The sequence below is a fragment of the Procambarus clarkii genome, chromosome 11, assembly GCF_040958095.1.
Source record: "Procambarus clarkii isolate CNS0578487 chromosome 11, FALCON_Pclarkii_2.0, whole genome shotgun sequence".
NCBI classification, from domain to species: Eukaryota; Metazoa; Arthropoda; class Malacostraca; order Decapoda; family Cambaridae; genus Procambarus; species Procambarus clarkii.
This window is the reverse complement of record NC_091160.1, coordinates 231,369-252,454: the sequence shown is the minus strand read 5'-3', so window position 1 is coordinate 252,454 and position 21,086 is coordinate 231,369. Positions and strand designations below refer to the sequence as shown.

General features: G+C 45.1%; 2 non-coding genes across 2 annotated transcripts; both read right to left on the bottom strand.

Annotated features, from left to right (window-relative positions):
* Positions 1-2,930: 2,930 nt before the first annotated feature.
* On the bottom strand, positions 2,931-3,049 carry LOC138363826 (5S ribosomal RNA). Its single transcript, XR_011228145.1, has one exon. It is a non-coding gene; the product is annotated as a 5S ribosomal RNA (ribosomal RNA).
* A 14,062-nt stretch (positions 3,050-17,111) lies between these two features.
* LOC138363841 (5S ribosomal RNA) lies at positions 17,112-17,230 on the bottom strand. The gene has a single exon (XR_011228159.1). It is a non-coding gene; the product is annotated as a 5S ribosomal RNA (ribosomal RNA).
* Between the last annotated feature and the right edge of the window lie 3,856 nt (positions 17,231-21,086).

Below are 21,086 nucleotides of genomic sequence, written 5' to 3'. Positions count from 1 at the left end.
ACGCGGCAAGGGAGGCAAAGTGAAGGGCAAGTCAAAGTCTCGCTCCAGCAGGGCCGGACTTCAGTTCCCCGTGGGCAGAATTCACCGTCTGCTGCGTAAGGGCAACTACGCCGAACGCGTCGGTGCTGGCGCTCCTGTCTACCTGGCAGCCGTCATGGAATACCTCGCTGCCGAAGTTCTCGAGCTCGCCGGTAACGCCGCACGTGACAACAAGAAGACCCGTATCATCCCACGTCACTTGCAGTTGGCCATCCGCAACGACGAAGAACTCAACAAACTTCTGTCTGGCGTAACCATTGCACAGGGAGGTGTTCTTCCAAACATTCAGGCAGTTCTTTTGCCAAAGAAGACAGAGAAGAAGTAAGCACTTCTGCCACCCACCGCGACAAATACCATAACCAGGCTCCATCCGGAGCCACACACACTTTAATAGAGAGATTCAAGTAGACAATCAACTTTCAAACATTAATAATAACATTTATATTGATTTCATTTGGAATGTGTACATAACAAACAAACAAAACAAAATTATAGGGGATATTCAGCATCACTTGGAATATTAACCAATCATATAAATCCAATATATATTTTATATTTTACTTTAAGCGAGGAATTCATATTCTATCCATTTTTAATCATACAAATGAACAAAAGCAATTCTTCACTAGACGTAATGAATGAATAAATGATCAAGGTTTTAATGTGTTTCATGAATATATATATATATATATATATAATATATATATATATATATATATATATTATATATATATATATATATATATATATATTATATTAATACTTGTGAACCAGAATATGTTTGAGCAGCAGCGATCGTGCCTGCCATTGGCCGAAGTGCAACAATTCAAATAATTTAAAGGGCCTGCTCGGGTATATAAGAGAGGCTGGGAGACTGGGGCCGGTGGTGGGTGATGGGTGATGAGTGATGGTGTGGTGTGGTGTGGTGTTGTTAAGAGTTGATTTACGGCCAGCCAGCCAGCCAGCCAGCCAGCCAGCTGCAGCCAAGGCAGGGCAGGGCAAGGCAAGGCAAGGCAAGGCAAGGCAAGGCAAGGCAAGGCAAGGCAAGGCAAGGCAAGGCAAGGCAAGGCAAGGCAGGCAGGCAGGCAGGCAGGCAGCCAGGCAGCCAGGCAGCCAGACAGGCAGGCAGGCAGGCAGGCAGGCAGGCAGGCAGGCAGGCAGGCAGGCAGGCAGGCAGGCAGGCAGGCAGGCAGGCAGCCAGGCAGGCAGGCAGGCAGGCAGGCAGGCAGGAGGCAGGCAGGCAGGCAGGCAGGCAGCCAGGCAGCCAGCCAGCCAGCCAGCCAGCCAGCCAGCCAGCCAGCCAGCCAGCCAGCCAGCCAGCCAGCCAGCCACTCCCACTTTGTATTTATGCATTCAATTTATATTCAAACATATATGTTAAGGGCCTTGTTTTAGTGTTTATTTTAAAAATGACAAACATCGAGTCATTTTACCAGTCCTTTAGCGTTAACGGTGATGCATTTTAAAACTGAACATAAATCGCCTTTTCTGGATATATCAAATATCGAATCCGCTTAATGTGCCTACAATTCAATCATTCAAAAATACATAATTTACATCAAGCCTTTTCATAGAACAGACAATAAGATTTGTACATGCAAAAAAAAAAAAAAATCCTTTAAGTTATCAATACAATGTGAGAAAACTTTACTTTTATAACTAAAGTTGCACAATTATACCAACTCTATGGTGGCTGGGTTGTAAGGTGTGTGGCTGGTGTTTTGGAAGTCGCGAGTTCAAACGACCCAATGGGAATAATACTTTTTTTTTTTGCCATACAATCTTCCTAATACTATTATGTAGGTTTGTGTGTGTTTTTTTATTCATTCTTTGGTTTTATAGATGACATACATATTGACTCCTTTTACCGGTCCTTAATTAGGCTCTGGGGAAGCAATGGTGGTGGTGGTGGTGGTGGTGGTGGTGCATTTAAAACTAAACCAAAAATCACCAGTTCTGGACGCGTCAAATATCATATCCGCTTAATGTGTCTACAACCTAATTACTTAAAACTACACTATTTAATTCATTCATATCATGTGCATATTGGTCATTATGCTCATACAACCGACATCAAAATTTATTTTCATTATTAGAATCATACATTTCATCAAGTAATACAGATACAAAGAGATTTTCTTTCTGAGAAGACCGTTAGTATTGGCTTGCAGGCAGGCAGGCAGGCAGGCATTTGAGGGTTATTATTTCGCCTGTTGATTGGGGGAGGGTTGATGTGTTAGGGGGTTTTCGGTTAGATGTGGTGGTGATTGGTGGTGGTGATTGGTGGTGATTGGTGGTGATTGGTGGTGGTGGTGGTGGTGGTGGTGGTAGTAGGTGGGAGTTGGGGGTGGGGGGGGGGGGGGAGGGAAGGGGAGGGGAATGATGGTCTGTGGATTCCTTCTCCGTACCCTTTACATATAAGCAAAAATATGCCTTCTTGTGGGTATAGAAACATTAACACAAATTATATCAGTAACTGATATTGTAGCCTTTTAAACAGAAAAGATTTGTACATACAAATACTTTTTAATTATCATTTATTTGTGGAAATGGCATTTACGTCATTAAATTGATACCTCAGCATCAAGCTAGTGTCCTGCAGCAGTGGTCCAGTGGTAAAGTGTATATAAGTGATGCGTATTCTTGGAGTTGCGAGTTCAAACCCGGATTAAGCTATATATATATATATATACAACATGTTTTGTTTTGGTTGTTTGTTTTTGTATAAAGCCTCACACAATATCTATATTAAGCGAGTTTGTTTTAAACATGACATACATATTAATTCATTTTACCAGGCCTTATTCCACACAACTCCGTGAATTTCCCGTGGAGCCAGCCATTCAAACAAAAACAAACGAAACAAAACAAAACAAAACAAAAAACATTATTGCCAACAGCATTTGGTGTTCCCAGGCGGTCACCCATCCAAGTACTAACCAAACCCAACGTTGCTTAACTTCGCTGATCGGACGAGAAGCGGTGTTCTCAACGTGGTATGGCCGTTGGCATGAGACTGCCTACACATTGTGGCTAATAACCAACTCTTTTAAGTCATCGCGGCAGGATACGGACCTGCTTGTGGTGTCTTAATGGTAATTGTATCCTAACATATTTTTGTCTCCTTGGCATGGATATTTAACATCGTTTATTCAGTCTTGGGTTTATGTTCTTTCGCCATTTACAGACATTTTACATCTACCTACTTCCTCAGCCTGCCCTGCCAATTTCTAATGAATTTGTGGATTTTCTTTTGTAATACAAACATGTGTGTGCTCATCTGCTCTTCAGTTTTTATGATATTTGTCTCATCTGTCCTGCTTTATGATACTTTTACAAAGAACATGAACAAATGCTTCTATTTTAGAGAAGATATGGGATCCAGGTTTCGGAGCCGTAAAACCAACCGTCGTGATTGGTGGACGAGTTGCCAGGTTGCAGCTTCTGTACCGTGCCGGCACATAAATAGGTTCGGCTCAAGCGGCGGCAGCATCATTCCCCCGTGACTGTCTGAGCGTCTCTCATCACCTTGGTTGGTTCATCATCATCATGGTAGAAGCAAAGCCTACCAAGAAGGCTGCGGCTGCTGCTGCTGTGGTGGCCACCACCAGGAAACCTCGCGTCCAGGTTGCTCACCCGAAAACTAGTCAAATGGTTCTAGCCGCGGTCGCAGCACTCAAAGACCGTAAGGGCTCGTCTCTACAAGCAATCAAGAAGTACGTTGTTGCCAACAACAAAGTCGAGGCTGCCAAGATCGCCATTTACATCCGAAGATTTCTCAAGAAAGCAGTGGCTGACGGCATTCTTGTTCAGACCAAGGGAAGTGGAGCTAGTGGATCATTCAAGCTGGCCGTAGCAGAGAAGAGGGCCGTTCTAACTCCCAAGAAGCCACCACAACCAAGAAACCATCTACAGCAGCAAAGAAGGCCGTGGTAACTCCCAAGAAAGCCGCCACAAGCAACAAACCACCTACAGCCTTGAAAAAGAAGCAGCAGCAGCAGCAGCAGCTTGTTGTTGGGAACAAAAAGCCCAAAATAAAGAGAGCTTCAAAATCTCCCAAACCACCCAAGGCAAAGAAAGCTGTCAAAAAAACAACAAAGGCAAAATAAACGACGACATGCAAGCAGCATGAATACACATGACAATAAACATCCAGGCCTCCCCCCTCAGTGGAGGGGCCTCATATGATTCCAAAAAAGAGTTTAGTTTTGTAGACAAATAAATCATTACTTTTGGGGTAGATTTACTCTGTATATTATATATATATATATATATATATATATATATATATATATATATATATATATATATATATATATATATATAATATACATCTATATATATATATATATATATATATATATATATATATATTATATATATATATATATATATACATCTATATTATATATATATATATAATATACATATATATATATATATATATATATATATTATATATATATATATATATATATACATGGGTGAGGTGATATGGTACCAAAGTTTTGGGTAAGGTGATTGACATTTACACAAGATAAAACACGAACCAATGGGAATAAAAACATAAGAATGGAAGTAACTGCAGAAGGCCTATTGGCCCATAACACAAGCACTTCCTCTTGATGCTTCTATATTGGTTCAGAGTCTTGAAGCTATAATAATAATAATATATATATATATATATATATATATATATATATATATATATATATATATATATATATATATATATATATATATATATACACACAAAACTAAATAGTCTTGTTAGACAAATTGCCCCTATTAGAGGCAAGTTGACTAACAAGCCGAATGACTGGCAATTGTTTTGAATTTGAGTTAAATCTAACATAGAAATGTAATCAAACCTAACCTAACCTATGCTAACCCAAGCTAAGCTAACCTAACCTAACCTAAGCTAACCCAAGCTAAGCTAAGCTAACCTAACCTAACCTAAGCTAAGCTAACCTAACCTAACCCAGCAATTCATGATCTTAATATAATACTGTTAATTGGATAAACCAATTTGGAAAGAAATGTTCGAAAATAACAAAATTAACTGTGCTTGTTAGGAAAATTGGGCCTTGCATACTTGTCCCAATAGTGTGGTTCTCGCTTTTAGGTACGACATAAACGTATACCTAAGTTGAGAGAGAAAAAGATTCTCACTCAAACATGCATATCGATTGCCAGTCCTGAATTCTGGGTAGATATTCGTGTCCTCCCTTTTCATTTACCATCATTTGGATACTATCAAAACAGCTCTGAGAAGGATAAAATGAATAAAACGGGTAGCTCACTCATGTAAAAAGGAAGAGTTGGGAAAGATCTCTCTCTCTCTCTCTCCCCCTCACACCCCCCCCCCCCCCCACCAATGATCCTGCTCTGCTAGTATATAACGTAACAAACCTTCCCCCCCCCCCCCCCCCAATCAGAGTCCCTTTAAGCATGCGAGGATAAAAAATAGATTTCATAAGACCCAATGTGCTAGCTGATATCAAAACAATTTATGTTATCGTCTATTAAGCCCTTCAGTAAAAAAGTATAGGGACCTAATTAGGTCCCGTTTTGAGGTGGTGGTGGTGGAATCGATGGATTAGCCAAGCTCTTATCCGCCGAATCCGTAGAGGGTACGACCCTGGCGCTTCAGAGCGTACACCACGTCCATGGCAGTGACGGTCTTCCTCTTGGCGTGTTCCGTGTAGGTTACAGCATCACGGATGACGTTCTCGAGGAACACCTTCAGGACGCCACGGGTCTCTTCGTAGATGAGACCCGAAATACGCTTGACGCCGCCACGACGAGCTAAGCGACGAATAGCGGGCCTTGTGATGCCCTGGATGTTGTCACGTAGCACCTTACGATGACGCTTGGCGCCACCCTTTCCGAGTCCCTTGCCTCCCTTGCGCGTCCAGTCATGGTGTTGTAGTTGTGTGAATCGAATTGACGAATGCCCGCACGATTTCCCGACTATATCCCATCAAGCGGACGTACTAGTAGCATTGCAACTCCTGCCTGCCCTTACTTTACGCTTGTGGTCGAATAGACACGGCTTTCTCACAACGCTTTCAAAACTGCAGTTGCCTACTCGTCTGTTTCACGTCCCTGTGAAATGACTTTTGCACAATCCAAAAAATAGAGCAAAATCAGCGATAATAGTGATTGAGGTGAGCCGCCTGTTGGCTGCAGCCAGAGGAAGGAGGGGAGGGGCAACGGGGTGACGTAGGCGAGTCGAGCAGCCAATGGCGCTCGAGCAAGCGCCTCGAGACGGCGTATATAAGCAAAAATTTTTCGGCGCCGGCCATCACAAACCACAGTTGTTCACCATGGCTCGCACCAAGCAGACTGCTCGCAAGTCCACGGGAGGCAAGGCTCCTCGTAAGCAGCTGGCCACCAAGGCAGCACGCAAGTCTGCTCCTGCCACAGGGGGTGTGAAGAAGCCTCACCGTTACAGGCCCGGAACGGTCGCCCTGCGTGAGATCCGTCGTTACCAGAAGAGCACCGAGTTGCTCATCAGGAAACTTCCCTTCCAGCGTCTGGTGCGCGAGATTGCCCAGGACTTCAAGACCGATCTTCGCTTCCAGTCGTCTGCCGTCATGGCTTTACAGGAGGCATCCGAGGCTTACCTGGTCGGTCTCTTCGAGGACACTAACCTCTGTGCCATCCACGCCAAGCGTGTCACCATCATGCCAAAGGACATTCAGCTTGCTCGCCGTATCCGTGGAGAGCGTGCATAAGCTAAATCGACCACCCTAGTATACACCAAACTCGGCCCTTCTCAGGGCCAAAATATCCTTCTAAGGAGATTTCAGACATTCCTAGCATCAGTCATATGAATTAACCTTCATCTACACATATAATAAATAAATAAATAAATAAATAAACAAATACACTAATTTAGGTGTCATACATACACGTGATATCAATAAATCAAGTCATTTGTAGTACAACCTGTTCTCTTACAAACAAAACGCCGTCGCTTTTCGCTCTTATGCACTGTCAAGGATCACCCACCCCCCCCACCCCCCAAAATAAAAATTGTCATACTGTACTAGAAATAAAGCAGCTTGTATAAGTGACATACTGTCCAGTCCTGTTTTATTCTGTTTTCGGTCCTCTGGCTTAATCTGTTAAGTTAGGAGATGACATTTTAAATTAACCGTTTCCTTGACATTTTCAAACCTAAGAGGGTGGCCTGCATAGTAATCCTAATGTGGAACATAACAATGAATCTCTAATCTCTAGAAAAAAGATACCGAGTGCTTATATGTGTTGAGAGAGAGAGAGAGAGAGAGAGAGAGAGAGAGAGAGAGAGGAGAGAGAGAGAGAGAGAGAGAGAGAGAGAGAGAGAGAGAGAGAGAGAGAGAGAGAGAGACACAGACAGACAGACAGACAGACAGACAGACAGACAGACAAGACAAGACAGACAGACAGACAGACAGACAGACAGACAGACAGACAGACAGACAGACAGAGACTGAGAGAGAGAAACACACACAGACAGTTTCATAAATATTCTCATTTTATAGCTATTTGCTTTCAGTGACAGAGGTTTTTGTTATAATAGTATTGGTGTCTAACACTCACAATCTCTTTAGAAATTAAAGTGTGGCTCCAATGGAGCCGAGTTTGTTGGTTTGAGGCCAAGCCACCACCACAGGGCAGTAAGTAAGCCGTTTACTTGGAGGAGGTGTACTTGGTGACGGCCTTAGTGCCCTCAGAGACGGCGTGCTTGGCCAGTTCTCCGGGCAACAGGAGCCTTACAGCCGTCTGGATCTCCCGACTGGTAATGGTGGAACGCTTGTTGTAGTGGGCCAGGCGAGAAGCCTCGGCGGCGATGCGCTCGAAGATGTCGTTCACGAACGAGTTCATGATCGACATGGCTTTGGAAGAGATACCAGTGTCGGGGTGGACCTGCTTCAGCACTTTGTAGATGTAGATGCTGTAGCTCTCCTTCCTCCTGCGCTTCTTTTTCTTATCGCCCTTGGCAATGGCCTTCTGGGCCTTTCCGGCCTTCTTGGCAGCCTTTCCAGATGCCTTGGGTGGCATGATGATGCTCGTGCTGGCTGGCGTTGCGATACAATAATGAACTTTTGCGCGAGTCGAGCTTTCCTTTTATATCCCGCTCGCGACTCAGCTCAGAGCGGGTCGCGTGGCGGAGCGCGCTGATTGGTCAGTGGCGGACTCCCTTGATCCTGAGCGGGGTATATAACACGAAGCTCGATCTGCGGGCCGGCATTAAAGATAAAAAAAAGGGCATAAAAGACTCGCCAGCCAGCAGCCGCCGTGAGCAGACGTGCTCCCAGGAGCTCCCGCCACCTACAGGAGAAACTGAGCGTTGGCTCCGCCCACCTCACTCAGGATTGGTGCGCCAGCGAGCCAATCACAGCCGGCCGGCCGCGTAGCAGCCAGCCACACTCACTGCCAGTCGACTACTAGCTCTCTCGGCGTCAAGACACGCCGGGGCACCTGTACTGTGTCTCAACCTAGCTCTACTGACGCTTACAGCAGTATGATGTCCTAATAAAATAACTACCCATCCTCATCCTTCATCCCACACCCCCTCCCCCCCCCATTCCCCACCCTCTCCTCCCCATTCTCTCCCTGCCTGTACCAAGACACACCACACACACACTCACACAATACACAATGCATAACCTACTAATCATAGAATTAAGGAGTGAATAAGGCTGTCTTTCTAAACTGTTTCTACCTCTTGTATTTCGCCATTCCAAACGATCATTCCCGAGCGGTAGCCAAAACCGGGTTCTTGAAATTCTTGCGAAGGTTTGATCGGGCATCTAACAGCCTTGTAGCAGGCTTAGGCTATCGATAGGTTCAATTACCACCTTGTCTAGTAGCTCTAGTTGCCTAGCAACTAGAAGTTAGAGGCCTCGGCCTAACTAACACCCACCATCCACTTAGTCTACCTGGACACTTCACAGCACCCACCATAGTATAGATTAGATTAGGCTGCCTGGCCCACCAAGCTATGGCGACCAAAGTCAGATTCACAGACGAATCTGGCCGGGGTCGTACCCCAGCCCAACTACTTGAGGTGATCTACGAGGTCACCCAGATTACCTACAAAAATGTGTACAAAATAACGAATGGAGCCATCTTGTTGGTACCCAATGCAAACCTCCCAGACCTCCTTTCGTCAGACACCATGAACAAACTAAGGGAGAAGAATATCACTGTCTACCCCCCTGCCGAATTCCAAGCCCAGCGCACCATCTTTGTACATAGGATCCATGACATCATCATGGACCACTCAAATGATGAAATAATTGCAGAAATAGAGAGGAAAAACAGGGATGTCAAAATACTTCAGGCCCACAGATTCACAACCCAACGCAACAACCAAGTACTGAAACTTACTCTGGCTTCACCGGAGCAAGCAACGCAAGTCTGCACACAAGGCCTTTCTGCATTTGGCATCATGGCTGAACCTGACAAAATCCACCCACAGAGGTTTTACAAGCTCAAGCAATGCTTCAAATGCTTTCAGTATGACCACTATTCCAATGCATGTAACAATGGAACCCCCAAGTGCAGCAGGTGCACAGGGGAACACAGCTACAGGGAATGCACAAACCCAACACCCAAATGTGCTCTATGCAATGGTCCACACATTGCAATCTCGCATCTTTGTCCCCGCAGGCAAGAGGCAATCAAGCAATTGCATGAAACAGAGACAGCAGCCCGCCAACAGGCAGCTATTACCATCCCTGCCCCTCCTCCACCAGTAAATGCCTGGGGCATCCCTAACCAACAACTGGCCCAGTCGGTGGCCCAAGTGGGCCACCAAAGCACCCAACAACCCCATAACCCCACGGTTATACCAGAGCAAACCCAGAATCAAACACAACAGGCCCCAACACCTAACTCTCTTGCACCAAACCCCGATCCCAAGCCCAGCTTAGGGGCCGAACTCCTAACATTTGCTCAAATCCAATTTCCAGACAACCCAGTGAAGCTCCTAGGTTTCTGGAACTCACTTAGGAAAGACAATGGCCTACCCCCTGTCCATATGTCCGAGGACTCGCTTGCCTACTTGACTCCTAACATCACAACAACCGCCGGCCAGGCCCAAGCACAACCCAACAACCCCAACCCTAGTACTCCTCGCCCCCTGGCTTCAACCAACGCCCAGGAGACTCCAAACTCCCTGAACAACCCCGGCCCCTCCACCCCGACATTCTGGGAAACACCTATGTCCACCCTTCCTGAAACACTCCCACATCAGATCGTCCTCAAAGCTATCACAAACTCCCTTGCCATACGGAACCCCATCCGCCCTAGGAAATTTCGCTTCAAACATCGCAGCCCCACAACAATATATTCCACACAACGCTGCACCAAGAGGCCTAGGCCGAACAGCCGAACCCCATCCCCTGTGGACGGAGCAAGGGCAAGCAACCCCCACAACTCTTCACCAGAGAGCGACTCTAGCACCACGGATGTCGACATCATGAACAGCAGTGACACCGAGGACCCCCCAATGGCACAGCAACGTATGGTAAACCCCAAACCCAACCAATCCCCGACCGGAACCAGGAACAAGACACCTGGCTCAACAGCTTTACCCCCCTCCTCCACAAACAGAAGCGACCAAACCGAATGTAACAACATTGGCACTACAGCCAAACAAACACTTCCGTCTCATAGTCAATAATGGGGATCACAATCCTTCAGGTGAACATCAGACACTTCTTCAACAACAGATACCTTCTCACTCTGGAAGTAGCCAGACTTAACCCAGATGTAATCTTACTCAATGAAACAGCGGCCAGACAGGACCAGCACATCTCCATCTGGGGATATTCCACCAGGGAAGTCAACAGGGGTAGGTTCAGTGGGGTGGCAATACTAATAAGAAGAGGACTCTCCTACCGCCCCATCCTCGTAGAAGACGACAACTTTCTTGCAATAGAACTCACCACTTCACACGGCCCCCTCATCGTCTGCACCGCATATCTACCACCTAGACTGGCCTACCTCCCCTCCATCCCTCTGAACAAGCTGCTCGACAGGAATCTCCCCACTATCATCGCAGGAGACCTGAATGCCCACCATCAGGCCTTATTCAACGCACCTGCCAGGCCAGACCTCAAGGGCAGGCAGCTCTTCAATCTAATGCAAAACCGGGACCTCTCCTTCCAAGGCCCCCACTTTAAGACGTTCTTTGCGGGCAACCAGAGGGGCACCCCTGACATAGTGCTGACCAACAGAGATTGTGACCTGTTCCACTGCAGAGTAACCCCAGGCAAGAACGTGGGGTCGGACCACATCCCTGTGGTCACATCCCTCCAAGCAGCCCCCTTCAGATATGTGGCACCACCCAGGCCCAGACTGGGAACCATACGTGCCCGTGAATATGACACCTTCCTTGCTGACGACCCCATCATTGAGTTCGAGAACCTCCCAACCCAAACAATCGACCAAGCAGTAAACACCATCCACAACCGGATCCAGCTTGCAACCGAGGCCACTTGTGAAATATCCACCACAAGGACTTACCACCAATATAAGCCGACCCGAGAAATCAGAGGCAAAATGAATGAGTACCAGCGAGCCTGCCAAAGCCACTACCAAACTGGCCAGCCACCAGCGTTGACCCTACAAACACTCAGAAGGGAAACCATAGACCTTACGCTGACCCACAAGAGCCACATTTGGGGAACCCTGGTGAGACAGGCCAACCAGTACAAAAGGGAGCCGGCTACTTTCTGGCGCAAGATCAGACAGCTCCTGGGATCAGTTAACCCCAGCCTCACCCACCTTGTACACACATTCCTTGACGAAGATGAAGAGGAGCAGCAAGAAAAAATAGAAGACCCACAGGATCAGGCTGACCTCATGGGCGCAGTCTGGAAAAAGACACTCACAGCTTCAAACAGCAGAGCCTTCAACAACACTCACTTTGAACGTGTCAACCAATGGACAACAGAAAATGCCGCCTCCCTTAACAGCACCCCTCTGATTGACCTGACAACCCTAGAAGACGACCACCCTCTAACAAGACCCATAACTATGCTAGAGATGAGAGGAGTCATCAAAAGCACCAGAGATAAGGCCCCTGGACCATCAGGGATCAAAGCGCTGCAGATCAAACTTCTACCAGGCAATCTTATGCAATCCATACTCAACCTATTCAACGCTATGCTGGCATCGGGTCACATTCCTGTAGCATTCAAGTCAGCCAAGATGATATTCATTCCCAAACCCAAGAAAGACCCCCACCAACCTGGCAACTACCGACCAATCTCCCTCTTAGACACGATAGGCAAGTGCTTTGAAAAAATCATGTCAAACCGTCTTAACTACTACATGGAGTACAACAACCTCTTCACAGAAAAGCAGTTTGGCTTTCGAGCACATAGATCAACCCAGCACGCAATTAACATCATCTACGACGCCGTAAGCTCAATTCGAAAGCAAAAACAGGTAGCTTTGATTGCAACGAGGGACGTACACAAGGCCTTCGACAGCCTGTGGCACGATGGTCTTGTGTACAAATTAGCAGACTTACCAGCGCAAAACTGGACCCTCCTCAGGCTGATCAGAAATTTCCTTAAGAATAGGCAAGTTACCCCCAGCTTCAAGGCAAAAGAGGCCGCAGCCTTCACCCCAACAGCTGGAGTCCCCCAAGGATCATGCTTGAGCCCGGTTCTCTTCAACATCTTTGTAAATGACCTACCCCAACCAGAGTATAGGGACACCATTATCGTACAATTTGCGGACGACGTAACACACGTAATAACATCTAACCCTAGCATCCAAGCGGCCAAGCATGCAACTGTAACCCGTAAGGCAAACGTAGAACTAGCAAGGACTGCTAACTGGGAAAGGAAATGGAGGATCACCACTAACCCAGAAAAGATCCAATTAAGCACTGTCGGCTGTATGGCCTTCTCTATTGAAAACGAGGGGGGAATAAGAATCAGGGGTGATCCCATAGCCATCTCAAACTCCAACACAGTGCTCGGTTACAACTTCAACAGGCTACTCAACTCCTCCCAGTACGTATCCCAGAAGACAGCGATGGCCCGGGGCTCACTGGAGAGGCTCTTCCGTTTCAACCAAGCCCCATCCCACATCAAGCTCCACCTGTACAGAATGATCATAAGGCCTAGCTTGGAATACCCCTACGTTCCCCTGAACCTCACCAACAAATCCAACATGTTGAAGATTCAACGAGTACAAAACAAAGCACTTCGCTTTGCAGAGGGCCTGACTCTGAGGGACAGGGTAAGAACTGACCTGATCCATGAGACGCTCAACATGAAGCCAATGAACATTAGGCTCAGCTACCTGGCCAGAAGACAGCTGTACCGTATGAAGAACATGTATGTCCCAGACCCAGAAGATCCCTTCGTAGCAGAAAACACCACCAGCGACTACGAGATCCACGATCCACCACACAGAACCAGAAGAATCACTCTCCAACAAAAAGTGATCAGACATATCCATGATGAGGCCTTCCCAAGCCCTCAGATACTAAGCGGTCTGCCAGACGATCCAGATGAGTGGCCCATCCCGGACCCAATCTACACCAAATGAAGAATAAAGAAAGAAAGAAAAAAAAAAAATAACAAAATAAAAAAATAAAAATAAAAAAAATAAAAAAATAAATAAATAAATTAAAAAAAAAAAAAAAAAAAAACAATAAAAAAAAAAAAAAAAAAATATATAAATAAATAAAACACCTACAAAAAAAAATATAAAACCAAAAAACCATTTGTCGTGGCGGCAGAAGTGTAACTACCCTGATGTTTCTAAGATTAGCCTCCTTCAGCCAACTCCATCGGCTCTAGTGCTTTAGGACACCAACAAGGTCACAAACACTAGCCCCCCCAGCCAATGTACTGACAACCCAACATAACACACACGCAAACAAACAACACATACAAAAATGTCAACCCATGGTGGACAGGCCACCGAACTTTCAAACCTCCTCTCTCTCTACACCCGCATCCTCTTCCTGAATTTCATCTCCCCATCCCTCTACCTCCCCCATCCTTTCCATTCCCTATGGACATCAATCCGAATCCGAATCCGGCATTAAAACACCACAAACCCACAACAGCAGCAGCAATGTCAGGACGCGGCAAGGGAGGCAAAGTGAAGGGCAAGTCAAAGTCTCGCTCCAGCAGGGCCGGACTTCAGTTCCCCGTGGGCAGAATTCACCGTCTGCTGCGTAAGGGCAACTACGCCGAACGCGTCGGTGCTGGCGCTCCTGTCTACCTGGCAGCCGTCATGGAATACCTCGCTGCCGAAGTTCTCGAGCTCGCCGGTAACGCCGCACGTGACAACAAGAAGACCCGTATCATCCCACGTCACTTGCAGTTGGCCATCCGCAACGACGAAGAACTCAACAAACTTCTGTCTGGCGTAACCATTGCACAGGGAGGTGTTCTTCCAAACATTCAGGCAGTTCTTTTGCCAAAGAAGACAGAGAAGAAGTAAGCACTTCTGCCACCCACCGCGACAAATACCATAACCAGGCTCCATCCGGAGCCACACACACTTTAATAGAGAGATTCAAGTAGACAATCAACTTTCAAACATTAATAATAACATTTATATTGATTTCATTTGGAATGTGTACATAACAAACAAACAAAACAAAATTATAGGGGATATTCAGCATCACTTGGAATATTAACCAATCATATAAATCCAATATATATTTTATATTTTACTTTAAGCGAGGAATTCATATTCTATCCATTTTTAATCATACAAATGAACAAAAGCAATTCTTCACTAGACGTAATGAATGAATAAATGATCAAGGTTTTAATGTGTTTCATGAATATATATATATATATATATATATATATATATATATATATATATATATATATATATATATATATATATATATATATATATATATATATTAATACTTGTGAACCAGAATATGTTTGAGCAGCAGCGATCGTGCCTGCCATTGGCCGAAGTGCAACAATTCAAATAATTTAAAGGGCCTGCTCGGGTATATAAGAGAGGCTGGGAGACTGGGGCCGGTGGTGGGTGATGGGTGATGAGTGATGGTGTGGTGTGGTGTGGTGTTGTTAAGAGTTGATTTACGGCCAGCCAGCCAGCCAGCCAGCCAGCCAGCTGCAGCCAAGGCAGGGCAGGGCAAGGCAAGGCAAGGCAAGGCAAGGCAAGGCAAGGCAAGGCAAGGCAAGGCAAGGCAAGGCAAGGCAGGCAGGCAGGCAGGCAGGCAGCCAGGCAGCCAGGCAGCCAGACAGGCAGGCAGGCAGGCAGGCAGGCAGGCAGGCAGGCAGGCAGGCAGGCAGGCAGGCAGGCAGGCAGGCAGGCAGGCAGGCAGGCAGCCAGGCAGGCAGGCAGGCAGGCAGGCAGGCAGGCAGGCAGGCAGGCAGGCAGGCAGGCAGCCAGGCAGCCAGCCAGCCAGCCAGCCAGCCAGCCAGCCAGCCAGCCAGCCAGCCAGCCAGCCAGCCAGCCAGCCACTCCCACTTTGTATTTATATGCATTCAATTTATATTCAAACATTATATATGTTAAGGGCCTTGTTTTAGTGTTTATTTTAAAAATGACAAACATCGAGTCATTTTACCAGTCCTTTAGCGTTAACGGTGATGCATTTTAAAACTGAACATAAATCGCCTTTTCTGGATATATCAAATATCGAATCCGCTTAATGTGCCTACAATTCAATCATTCAAAAAATACATAATTTACATCAAGCCTTTTCATAGAACAGACAATAAGATTTGTACATGCAAAAAAAAAAAAAAAATCCTTTAAGTTATCAATACAATGTGAGAAAACTTTACTTTTATAACTAAAGTTGCACAATTATACCAACTCTATGGTGGCTGGGTTGTAAGGTGTGTGGCTGGTGTTTTGGAAGTCGCGAGTTCAAACGACCCAATGGGAATAATACTTTTTTTTTTTTGCCATACAATCTTCCTAATACTATTATGTAGGTTTGTGTGTGTTTTTTTATTCATTCTTTGGTTTTATAGATGACATACATATTGACTCCTTTTACCGGTCCTTAATTAGGCTCTGGGGAAGCAATGGTGGTGGTGGTGGTGGTGGTGGTGGTGCATTTAAAACTAAACCAAAAATCACCAGTTCTGGACGCGTCAAATATCATATCCGCTTAATGTGTCTACAACCTAATTACTTAAAACTACACTATTTAATTCATTCATATCATGTGCATATTGGTCATTATGCTCATACAACCGACATCAAAATTTATTTTCATTATTAGAATCATACATTTCATCAAGTAATACAGATACAAAGAGATTTTCTTTCTGAGAAGACCGTTAGTATTGGCTTGCAGGCAGGCAGGCAGGCAGGCATTTGAGGGTTATTATTTCGCCTGTTGATTGGGGGGAGGGTTGATGTGTTAGGGGGTTTTCGGTTAGATGTGGTGGTGGTGATTGGTGGTGGTGATTGGTGGTGATTGGTGGTGATTGGTGGTGGTGGTGGTGGTGGTGGTGGTAGTAGGTGGGAGTTGGGGGTGGGGGGGGGGGGGGGGGGGGGGGGGGGAGGGAAGGGGAGGGGAATGATGGTCTGTGGATTCCTTCTCCGTACCCTTTACATATAAGCAAAAATATGCCTTCTTGTGGGTATAGAAACATTAACACAAATTATATCAGTAACTGATATTGTAGCCTTTTAAACAGAAAAGATTTGTACATACAAATACTTTTTAATTATCATTTATTTGTGGAAATGGCATTTACGTCATTAAATTGATACCTCAGCATCAAGCTAGTGTCCTGCAGCAGTGGTCCAGTGGTAAAGTGTATATAAGTGATGCGTATTCTTGGAGTTGCGAGTTCAAACCCGGATTAAGCTATATATATATATATATATACAACATGTTTTGTTTTGGTTGTTTGTTTTTGTATAAAGCCTCACACAATATCTATATTAAGCGAGTTTGTTTTAAACATGACATACATATTAATTCATTTTACCAGGCCTTATTCCACACAACTCCGTGAATTTCCCGTGGAGCCAGCCATTCAAACAAAAACAAACGAAACAAAACAAAACAAAACAAAAAACATTATTGCCAACAGCATTTGGTGTTCCCAGGCGGTCACCCATCCAAGTACTAACCAAACCCAACGTTGCTTAACTTCGCTGATCGGACGAGAAGCGGTGTTCTCAACGTGGTATGGCCGTTGGCATGAGACTGCCTACACATTGTGGCTAATAACCAACTCTTTTAAGTCATCGCGGCAGGATACGGACCTGCTTGTGGTGTCTTAATGGTAATTGTATCCTAACATATTTTTGTCTCCTTGGCATGGATATTTAACATCGTTTATTCAGTCTTGGGTTTATGTTCTTTCGCCATTTACAGACATTTTACATCTACCTACTTCCTCAGCCTGCCCTGCCAATTTCTAATGAATTTGTGGATTTTCTTTTGTAATACAAACATGTGTGTGCTCATCTGCTCTTCAGTTTTTATGATATTTGTCTCATCTGTCCTGCTTTATGATACTTTTACAAAGAACATGAACAAATGCTTCTATTTTAGAGAAGATATGGGATCCAGGTTTCGGAGCCGTAAAACCAACCGTCGTGATTGGTGGACGAGTTGCCAGGTTGCAGCTTCTGTACCGTGCCGGCACATAAATAGGTTCGGCTCAAGCGGCGGCAGCATCATTCCCCCGTGACTGTCTGAGCGTCTCTCATCACCTTGGTTGGTTCATCATCATCATGGTAGAAGCAAAGCCTACCAAGAAGGCTGCGGCTGCTGCTGCTGTGGTGGCCACCACCAGGAAACCTCGCGTCCAGGTTGCTCACCCGAAAACTAGTCAAATGGTTCTAGCCGCGGTCGCAGCACTCAAAGACCGTAAGGGCTCGTCTCTACAAGCAATCAAGAAGTACGTTGTTGCCAACAACAAAGTCGAGGCTGCCAAGATCGCCATTTACATCCGAAGATTTCTCAAGAAAGCAGTGGCTGACGGCATTCTTGTTCAGACCAAGGGAAGTGGAGCTAGTGGATCATTCAAGCTGGCCGTAGCAGAGAAGAGGGCCGTTCTAACTCCCAAGAAAGCCACCACAACCAAGAAACCATCTACAGCAGCAAAGAAGGCCGTGGTAACTCCCAAGAAAGCCGCCACAAGCAACAAACCACCTACAGCCTTGAAAAAGAAGCAGCAGCAGCAGCAGCAGCTTGTTGTTGGGAACAAAAAGCCCAAAATAAAGAGAGCTTCAAAATCTCCCAAACCACCCAAGGCAAAGAAAGCTGTCAAAAAAACAACAAAGGCAAAATAAACGACGACATGCAAGCAGCATGAATACACATGACAATAAACATCCAGGCCTCCCCCCTCAGTGGAGGGGCCTCATATGATTCCAAAAAAGAGTTTAGTTTTGTAGACAAATAAATCATTACTTTTGGGGTAGATTTACTCTGTATATTATATATATATATATATATATATATATATATATATATATATATATATATATATATATATATATATATATATATATATATAATATACATCTATATTATATATATATATATATATATATATATATATATATATATATATATATATATATATATATATATAATATACATCTATATTATATATATATATAATATACATATATATATATATATATATATATATATATATATATATATATATATATATATATATACATGGGTGAGGTGATATGGTACCAAAGTTTTGGGTAAGGTGATTGACATTTACACAAGATAAAACACGAACCAATGGGAATAAAAACATAAGAATGGAAGTAACTGCAGAAGGCCTATTGGCCCATAACACAAGCACTTCCTCTTGATGCTTCTATATTGGTTCAGAGTCTTGAAGCTATAATAATAATAATATATATATATATATATATATATATATATATATATATATATATATATATATATATATATATATATATATATATATATATATATATATATATATATATACACACAAAACTAAATAGTCTTGTTAGACAAATTGCCCCTATTAGAGGCAAGTTGACTAACAAGCCGAATGACTGGCAATTGTTTTGAATTTGAGTTAAATCTAACATAGAAATGTAATCAAACCTAACCTAACCTATGCTAACCCAAGCTAAGCTAACCTAACCTAACCTAAGCTAACCCAAGCTAAGCTAAGCTAACCTAACCTAACCTAAGCTAAGCTAACCTAACCTAACCCAGCAATTCATGATCTTAATATAATACTGTTAATTGGATAAACCAATTTGGAAAGAAATGTTCGAAAATAACAAAATTAACTGTGCTTGTTAGGAAAATTGGGCCTTGCATACTTGTCCCAATAGTGTGGTTCTCGCTTTTAGGTACGACATAAACGTATACCTAAGTTGAGAGAGAAAAAGATTCTCACTCAAACATGCATATCGATTGCCAGTCCTGAATTCTGGGTAGATATTCGTGTCCTCCCTTTTCATTTACCATCATTTGGATACTATCAAAACAGCTCTGAGAAGGATAAAATGAATAAAACGGGTAGCTCACTCATGTAAAAAGGAAGAGTTGGGAAAGATCTCTCTCTCTCTCTCTCCCCCTCACACCCCCCCCCCCCCCCCACCAATGATCCTGCTCTGCTAGTATATAACGTAACAAACCTTCCCCCCCCCCCCCCCCAATCAGAGTCCCTTTAAGCATGCGAGGATAAAAAATAGATTTCATAAGACCCAATGTGCTAGCTGATATCAAAACAATTTATGTTATCGTCTATTAAGCCCTTCAGTAAAAAAGTATAGGGACCTAATTAGGTCCCGTTTTGAGGTGGTGGTGGGTGGAATCGATGGATTAGCCAAGCTCTTATCCGCCGAATCCGTAGAGGGTACGACCCTGGCGCTTCAGAGCGTACACCACGTCCATGGCAGTGACGGTCTTCCTCTTGGCGTGTTCCGTGTAGGTTACAGCATCACGGATGACGTTCTCGAGGAACACCTTCAGGACGCCACGGGTCTCTTCGTAGATGAGACCCGAAATACGCTTGACGCCGCCACGACGAGCTAAGCGACGAATAGCGGGCTTGGTGATGCCCTGGATGTTGTCACGTAGCACCTTACGATGACGCTTGGCGCCACCCTTTCCGAGTCCCTTGCCTCCCTTGCCGCGTCCAGTCATGGTGTTGTAGTTGTGTGAATCGAATTGACGAATGCCCGCACGATTTCCCGACTATATCCCATCAAGCGGACGTACTAGTAGCATTGCAACTCCTGCCTGCCCTTACTTTACGCTTGTGGTCGAATAGACACGGCTTTCTCACAACGCTTTCAAAACTGCAGTTGCCTACTCGTCTGTTTCACGTCCCTGTGAAATGACTTTTGCACAAATCCAAAAAATAGAGCAAAATCAGCGATAATAGTGATTGAGGTGAGCCGCCTGTTGGCTGCAGCCAGAGGAAGGAGGGGAGGGGCAACGGGGTGACGTAGGCGAGTCGAGCAGCCAATGGCGCTCGAGCAAGCGCCTCGAGACGGCGTATATAAGCAAAAATTTTTCGGCGCCGGCCATCACAAACCACAGTTGTTCACCATGGCTCGCACCAAGCAGACTGCTCGCAAGTCCACGGGAGGCAAGGCTCCTCGTAAGCAGCTGGCCACCAAGGCAGCACGCAAGTCTGCTCCTGCCACAGGGGGTGTGAAGAAGCCTCACCGTTACAGGCCCGGAACGGTCGCCCTGCGTGAGATCCGTCGTTACCAGAAGAGCACCGAGTTGCTCATCAGGAAACTTCCCTTCCAGCGTCTGGTGCGCGAGATTGCCCAGGACTTCAAGACCGATCTTCGCTTCCAGTCGTCTGCCGTCATGGCTTTACAGGAGGCATCCGAGGCTTACCTGGTCGGTCTCTTCGAGGACACTAACCTCTGTGCCATCCACGCCAAGCGTGTCACCATCATGCCAAAGGACATTCAGCTTGCTCGCCGTATCCGTGGAGAGCGTGCATAAGCTAAATCGACCACCCTAGTATACACCAAACTCGGCCCTTCTCAGGGCCAAAATATCCTTCTAAGGAGATTTCAGA